At 39.1% G+C, this 7,500-nt stretch overlaps 1 protein-coding gene across 25 annotated transcripts in view; it reads right to left on the bottom strand.

The window, feature by feature from the left end:
- The window catches only part of LOC122265181 (uncharacterized), a 675,490-nt gene that overhangs the window by 648,482 nt on the left and 19,508 nt on the right, over positions 1-7,500 (bottom strand). The window lies entirely within an intron of this gene.

Raw genomic sequence — 7,500 nt, 5'->3', positions numbered from 1 at the left:
TCCAACTCTTATTTCATTACGCTTTACAATCTCGACGGCAAGCTGTACTGATTAGGGATTACTATCAATCTCGCTTTTTCAATCGTTCATTCTTTATTATTCTTTTTTTTTCTATCTATCTAAAATGAAAGAAGAATATATACAAATCACACACTTTCTACAAACATCTGAAAAAATAACACTCATAAAGACCACCCCCCATCCCTCTCTATCTACATCTTCACGCCACGGGACAAAGTAGTTGGCAAGACGAAGATCCAACCGCATTTCGCCTTACGTGTTTACGAGGAAATTTGTTTGGTTTCTCGAGATAAATTCCGACAAGGCAAATCTAATCATTACAACAAGCCTAAATACCCCTCATTAAAGCCTTGCTGTCACAGACTGGAAGGCTTCACAAGAGCGGGGAGGGATTAGGGCCCTCCTACCCACCCGTAACCACCCCAGGCATCGAAGGTTGTGATCTGAATGAATCTCTGATTGGTCAATCAGGAATTCTATCCCCTCCACAGAACTAGAAGGGCGCTCAATATCTGCTTTGATTTTAATTCAAACTTTTCTAACGAATAAATATCCTTGACATTATCAAAGAACACATGGAAAATCGATATGCATTGAACTAGGGTAGTTTCTTCTCTTCGGCACATATAGTTGTGCATTCTTCGGGTTTATATTCGATACTTACTTCCTTTTATAGGTCACTGGAGCGTGACTTTAAATGGTATTTTTACTGGATCCAAATACGATTTTTTAACCTTACTTTTGAAATGAGCACTCTGTCTGTATGTCCCCAAAACACTTTCTTCTTACTCTCTCTTTCGTTCACTACCTCTTGGCAAAATGAGAGCATAAGTGTGCGAAAGAGATGGATATAGATAGAGATAGAGATAGATAGAGTGTGAGAGAGAACGTGCGCGCGCGCGCGCGCGCGCGTGTGTGTGTGTGTGTGTGTGTGTGCAGTTTTACCGATTAGCAGGAATTGCGATAAGCATTTAGGCATCAACAGACAGTGGAATCAGTGAACATTCTATTTAGACTAAAGTTCAGTAGTTCTTGATCGGGCAAATAATTTGCGTAGTAAGGACAGAATTGCTCTAGCCAATCTCTTTTCCGTCTCCCTCAAATTATTTACGTCTGCCCTACTAACTGGCCGTGAGGAAGGCAGGGTATCAGACTTAGGGCATGGTGTCATCTTACCACCTGGGCATAACCACTAGGTATTGCACTTCACACAATGCGCAGGTTCATTCATTTACTCACTCATATTACACACGCCCTTCTTTGCAACTGCAGTTTCGCCTAACTCCATCCAACCAGACTGGGGATCGTTATCCACCATTTCCAAACACATTTACCACATCGCGTTATCCTACCCTCTCTTCCCCCCCGCCCCCCCCCCCTTCTGCTCCCCCCCCCCCCCCATCCTTCCTCTAGGTAACCTGACCCGGATCCCGCCTCCGTGACAATCAGCTGGACGGGGTGACTTGCCTCGTCACCTGACCGCAGCGCAGCCTTCACACATGCATGAGTTGGAACCTAACCGTCCGCCGCTGATCGCAAAATTGACAGCTGACCTTCGCATAGCGTTTTCTGCGGGACAACGTCAATGATTAACTAGTCATGAGGCGTCACCGCATCGCCAACTCGACGATCAGAGAGCCAATCATACATCGGGTCTCTTTCGGGCGGCCATATCAATCATATTTTCTAAAGTCATTACACCAATATCTTAGTTGTTCATGGAGTCCATTGCAATTGACTCCATTCAGGTCGAGAGAAAGGAAGGAGGGAAATGAGGGAGAGGGGAAAGCAGGGAAAATTTATTTTCTTGTTTCATTCTCGTTTTCTTTCCTTCTGCCCTTCTTTTTTCAGCCTCCAACTCCATTGGACTTGTTCTCCGTTTATTGCTTCTGGCCGTTCTCTCTTACTCTCTTCGATTGTTTCCCTTCCGTCCTCCCTTGCTTTCATCTAACATATATATCGTATGTCTATCTTCACTTTCTTCCCCCTGATTCATCTTATTTATTTCCGTTCTCTTACCTTTCCTTTTTAATACATCTCCTTAATCTTATTTTCCCATTATTTCTCCTCTTTCTTTCCGGCCGAACATGGCGGAGGCCATAAATCCCCCAAATTACGATATTTCTCTCCATTTTACGATTAAAGTTTGACCCCCTAAGGATTCCACGTTGTTACAAAAAGAAAATCAAACAAAAAGTAAAGGGCTGGTTTTTTATGCTGACAAAAACAAAAGCCCGGATATACAAGAAAATATAGTAAACCACGTCATGTGTATCCTTTTTTTCTTTTCGCACTTTCAACAAACAAACATATACAAAATTAGAAACACATGAACGTTCACAAATTCACCTGACTTGCTTCGACGATTCAAGCCGTCAGATCCCAATGCAATAAAAGAATTGCCTGGCACAAACGTCCCTTTTGCTCTCTCGTGCAATAATACTTAAACTTGACATTTAGTGCTCCTGAGATTACCATTTTTTCCTGCTCCCGACACTATGCTATTAAAGAAACGGTAACATATTTTTGTGTGATTTTGGTCCTTTTTATCCTTTGACGTTTTTATTTTGATTTTGTAACCATATACCGGTTGTCATTCTGTCTATGAGGAAAAGAAAAGCAATGTTCTTGCATGTACTATTTCAGTGCGTCACATAACGCACCAGTGAAAATCCTGTTTTACTAAACTTATTGTTTTGTATGTGCAATTCATTCACTGTTTTTTCTCACTTAGACCTAAACAAGATCTGAAAAAAACTAGTAATCATTCAACTATTTTTTTAAATTAAAACTACCATTACATCTCCTACTGGGCCACATATAATATGAAAACAACCTTGAGCGATGACTATGAAGAAAAAATAATATTTTAGGCCATGACAAATTGCCAGAAGCATCCAAATCAACCAACAACTGAGGCACTGGAACATCTGAACTGCGGGTACAACAATACCTTGTGGAAAAAAAAATATACTAAAAGGATTTGGCCTCTACAATGGCAATTTTTTTTATGCTAATGACGGTTCAAGACCACGGCTACCAATGTGGGAGGCACATTGAAGCCTATGTAGGAGACACCTCCAACATCCCAAACACAAGCCTGTATCATACAATATTATCATGGCTAGCTTTCCGAACACGAGAACTTTCCTGTGATCAACTCTGCGAAACATTACTTCCAGCAATTCATGACAATATTCGCTGCCTGACACCCTGCGTGTACCCGCTACCCAGCACTCGCGAGATACTCTCTGTCTGCGAATTGACGACTTCCAAATGTGCAGTACAGTTCATCCCTCTACAAGTTTATGATTAATATCTAAGTAATAAGATTATGTATAAAAGAAGGAACCTTATATTAGGCGCGTTATCTTCCTTTTAAAATGCAATTATCGTAAAATACATATACATCTTCTAAAGTTGACATATTGTTGATAACGTAATTAAATGTTAAGTACAAACATCTGCAATTGCTTTCCAAGTATTTTTCGCAATTGGTACGCATTGCAAAGATTTCACTTTATCGTACCAATCTACCTTTGTTTCTCCTTTTATCCACCTCGCTTATACATAAAATCAATGCAATCGCAACTACCCGTGGCCATACAATAATCAATATGATTAACGAAAGCATATTCACATCAGGTGACATTCTGGCTCACAAGCAAAAGTACATGAAAAGGAGAGACCATGTAATCTCTGTCCTTCAATGCGCTAATTACAAGATTTCACTCTAGCCAATGAATTTCTTCTTTGCAATAATGAAACAATACAGTAAACAAATAGTCTAGCCTGACGACCCGCTCTGAAAACACCTTTGTGTGCGAACATCAAAGGTCGCAAACGGTGATCTAAACAAAGGCATTCATCCTTCAGTATCTATGCGTCATATCATAAATCAAATGCTTTCATTTTCTGATCTATAACCATAGATTACACTGATTTAACATCATGTCATCATCTTTCCAGTCGGCATCAACACGAATATGTACTTTTATGCTGATTTTAGTAACTGAAACTAGGTATTCGCCATGTGCGGGTGCAGACGGTAGGCATGGCCAAATTCGTCGTGTCACTAATCATGCGTGCGTTGGCGTGCTGTACTCCCATCCCTCCCGCGTCCCCCCTTTCAAAAAAAAAATAATAATAATAATATTCTATCTTTACTCTTTCGAAAACACGCAGCCCAGTAGGTTCCTGACGCATCGTCGTAACATATTCAATAAATCGACAGAGGGGTGAGTTCTCACCGACACATACATGATGTACAATACATTTATGCACAATAAATTTGTGTGTGTGTGTGTGTGTGTGTGTGTGTGTGTGTGTGTGTGTGTGTGTGTGTGTGTGTGTGTGTGTGTGTGTGTGTGTGTGTGAGTGAAGGAGTGAGTGTGTTTGTGGGAGCGCGCGTGTGAATACACCTATGTGTATGCGTGCGAGCGCGTGTGTGCGTGTTTGACTTTGAATAAAGTTTTGAATGAACATGAGGGTGAGAGCACAGTGCCATAGTTACGATATATATGTACTTTATATACAAATATATATATATATATATATATATATATATATATATATATATATCCATCCCCTTTCTTTATTCATAGTGTAAATGGGGGAAAGATTCACAACAATAATAAAAATGATCCAATACCTAAAATCCAAATTACACAGTTTTCACAACGTTGCAGTGGAGTAGTTCTATTGCAAAATCTTGTGGAAAGATACTATGATATAACCAGTCTTCTTTGTTTTCAACCGTTCTACCATCTCCCACATTCAAATCAATCTAAGAGAAAGCTCAACAGACAGACAAGAAATTATTTCTTCAGTGGAAAAAGTGAACAAATTGAAATCGGTGCTTTCATCTTGCAATGTCCCACTAAACCTTCACGTGTAGTGTGACGAGGGAGCCATTTGCCCCAAGTGTCAAGTCGTAAACGCACACAGATACACAGGCACAAACAGGCTAACAGACACACACAGATACACACACGCACATAAAAAAGTTACCCAACGGGAATGCTCACACAGCGATCAATGTCAATGCCGGAGAAGCATGTCAGAAGCATGTCTCAGCCAACACTTGTGATTACACCCACACAGTGACAATGAATAAAAATGAATAAAACAATAACAAAAAACGGAAAGGAGAAATAAGCCCTAAAAAAACAGAAATGTTTTACATAATTATAAATAAACAAATATATTATATCCAGATATAAAACAAACACACGAAACATTACATTTTGTTTTACTTTATGAATTATTTAACGAGAGAGGGAAGAAACTGTGGATACAGATGGTTTTGACAATCTTGGTCCCACAGAAACAAATACATAAACACACATGCAGGAGGAAACGCACACCAAAACAAATAACTGTGGCTAGATTCATAACGCAAAATATCACAGATTTTAAAGCGCTGAAGATTACACTTGTGTGTTAACCGGCAACGGAATAACCAGCCTTGAGGTGTTTTGTTTCTCACTCCATTAATTATTAATCCCGACACGGGACTACCTGGAGTCTTGCGCATTAAAAAAATAGGGGACGGCGAACGCAAGGCAACGTGGCGACTAAAAAATACATAAATTAAAAATAAAACTAGACTACATATGAAAAATAAAAAATATATACAAAAGAAGTGGTGGCAAAGTTGTGGTAATAAGAGTACATGGGAGTAAGTAGGAGTCCTGTAGCTGTAATTAAAGCGATGATGATGATGATGATGATGTCAACAATAATGAGCTGTGCAAATCTGTGATACTAAATAATCACCAGCATTATAAAGTAACGATTACAGTAAATACAATGATAATAATGATCATAATGATAATGTCAACAATATTAACGATGATAATCAGAATAATAACTGCTAGAAGTCAATATCATTAACAATAATGTTTTTATATGACAAATTTACTTGATACTGAAGAAAATTGAGCATTAGACAAAAACAATAGCGCCAGTATAGAAAAAAGTATATATGAAGAAAAGCAAGACGAAATGATCAATTGAGACAAAAATGCAACAGATAACGCAAGAGGAGAAGAAAACGAATAGAGATAGATAGATAGATAGATAGAGAGAGAGAGAGAGAGAGAGAGAGAGAGAGAGAGAGAGAGAGAGAGAGAGAGAGAGAGAGAGAGAAGAGAGAAGAAAGAGAAGAGAGAGAGAGAGAGAGAGAGAGAGAGAGAGAGAGAGAGAGAGAGAGAGAGAGAGAGAGAGAGAGAGAGAGAAGAGAGAGAGAGAGAAAGAGAGAGAGAGAGAGAGAGAGAGAGAGAGAGAGAGAGAGAGAGAGAGAGAGAGAGAGAGAGAGAGAGCGTGAGTCATGAGAGAAACCAACATAATATGAATGGACAGCAACCCAAACAATCCATACCCCCACGATGGATAATCACTCAGCTGGAGTGAGGTTAAATTCAAGAGTGTCACAATACCACTTCAGGGTATGGCGTGGATATGGCAACACTATACCCTCCTCTTTACCCTACTCTGAGTCAGCAGTTTATGACCTGGCAATCATCTGCTTACCATATTCAAATTAGATTAACCTATTCATCAATTAACAAATACGAAAGAGAAATATAAAGTATGATGAACGAATTCACGAACTAAACAAAAAATAAAAAATAAATACTACGTAAAATAAAAACACAATTTGTCCGGTGTACACGTTACACGTTTAATCTCAGTGATTCCGCCTGCCGTGTAATACAATTAATGATACGGAGACTCAATGTGACCTCACGCACTTTCAAAAGGTTAGCTCTGTATATCGTTGACTTCGCATATTAATAGAATTAACATTTGCAGTATATCTCTTGCTGTTCTTGTTATCTTTAACCATCATGACGCGTTTTCTATTACTGCCATCGGCACTACATTCAGTTTTAAACTTTTGGACAAATGCCACAATCTCATAACTATCGTCACTGTCATCGTCAGATTAACATTCGACCCTGTTTATAACACTACCATTACCGTTGTTATTATTATTACTACCCCGTTATCCATGTTATTACGCAGATAAAATCGGTAATACCGTTTTACATTTTACAAACGTTGTGATATATCGTCTCAATAATTATCTGCACAAATGGTTACATCACGATCCTCCCAAATGCGTCCATATCATTCTATTTACTCGTATCACAAAAAATACTTAGGTAAACTGCATCAGTCGTGTTAAACTGTGGATATCAACAGTGCATTCAAATAAGTTAAATATGGTCATCACACCAGTTTCATTTTATTTTCAAATACTCAGTATCATCGCTAGTCATTTTAACACACTCATCATTATCTCAACAGAGACAGAGAATGACGCGAGACACTGGAATGACCACACGATCCAAATCAGAGTGAATGACAACACCAAAGCAGGCACACCGCTACATGTTGACATTGCAATGGAGTGATCGGCTGTAACACGAAAACCCCTCGGTCTGTCAATTCACTTCTTGAGCTGTTGAGACT

The sequence above is a fragment of the Penaeus japonicus genome, unplaced genomic scaffold (genome assembly GCF_977035675.1).
Source record: "Penaeus japonicus unplaced genomic scaffold, GWHDUDI00000001_assembly GWHDUDI00000005, whole genome shotgun sequence".
NCBI classification, from domain to species: Eukaryota; Metazoa; Arthropoda; class Malacostraca; order Decapoda; family Penaeidae; genus Penaeus; species Penaeus japonicus.
This window is presented reverse-complemented; position numbering and strand designations above follow the sequence as displayed.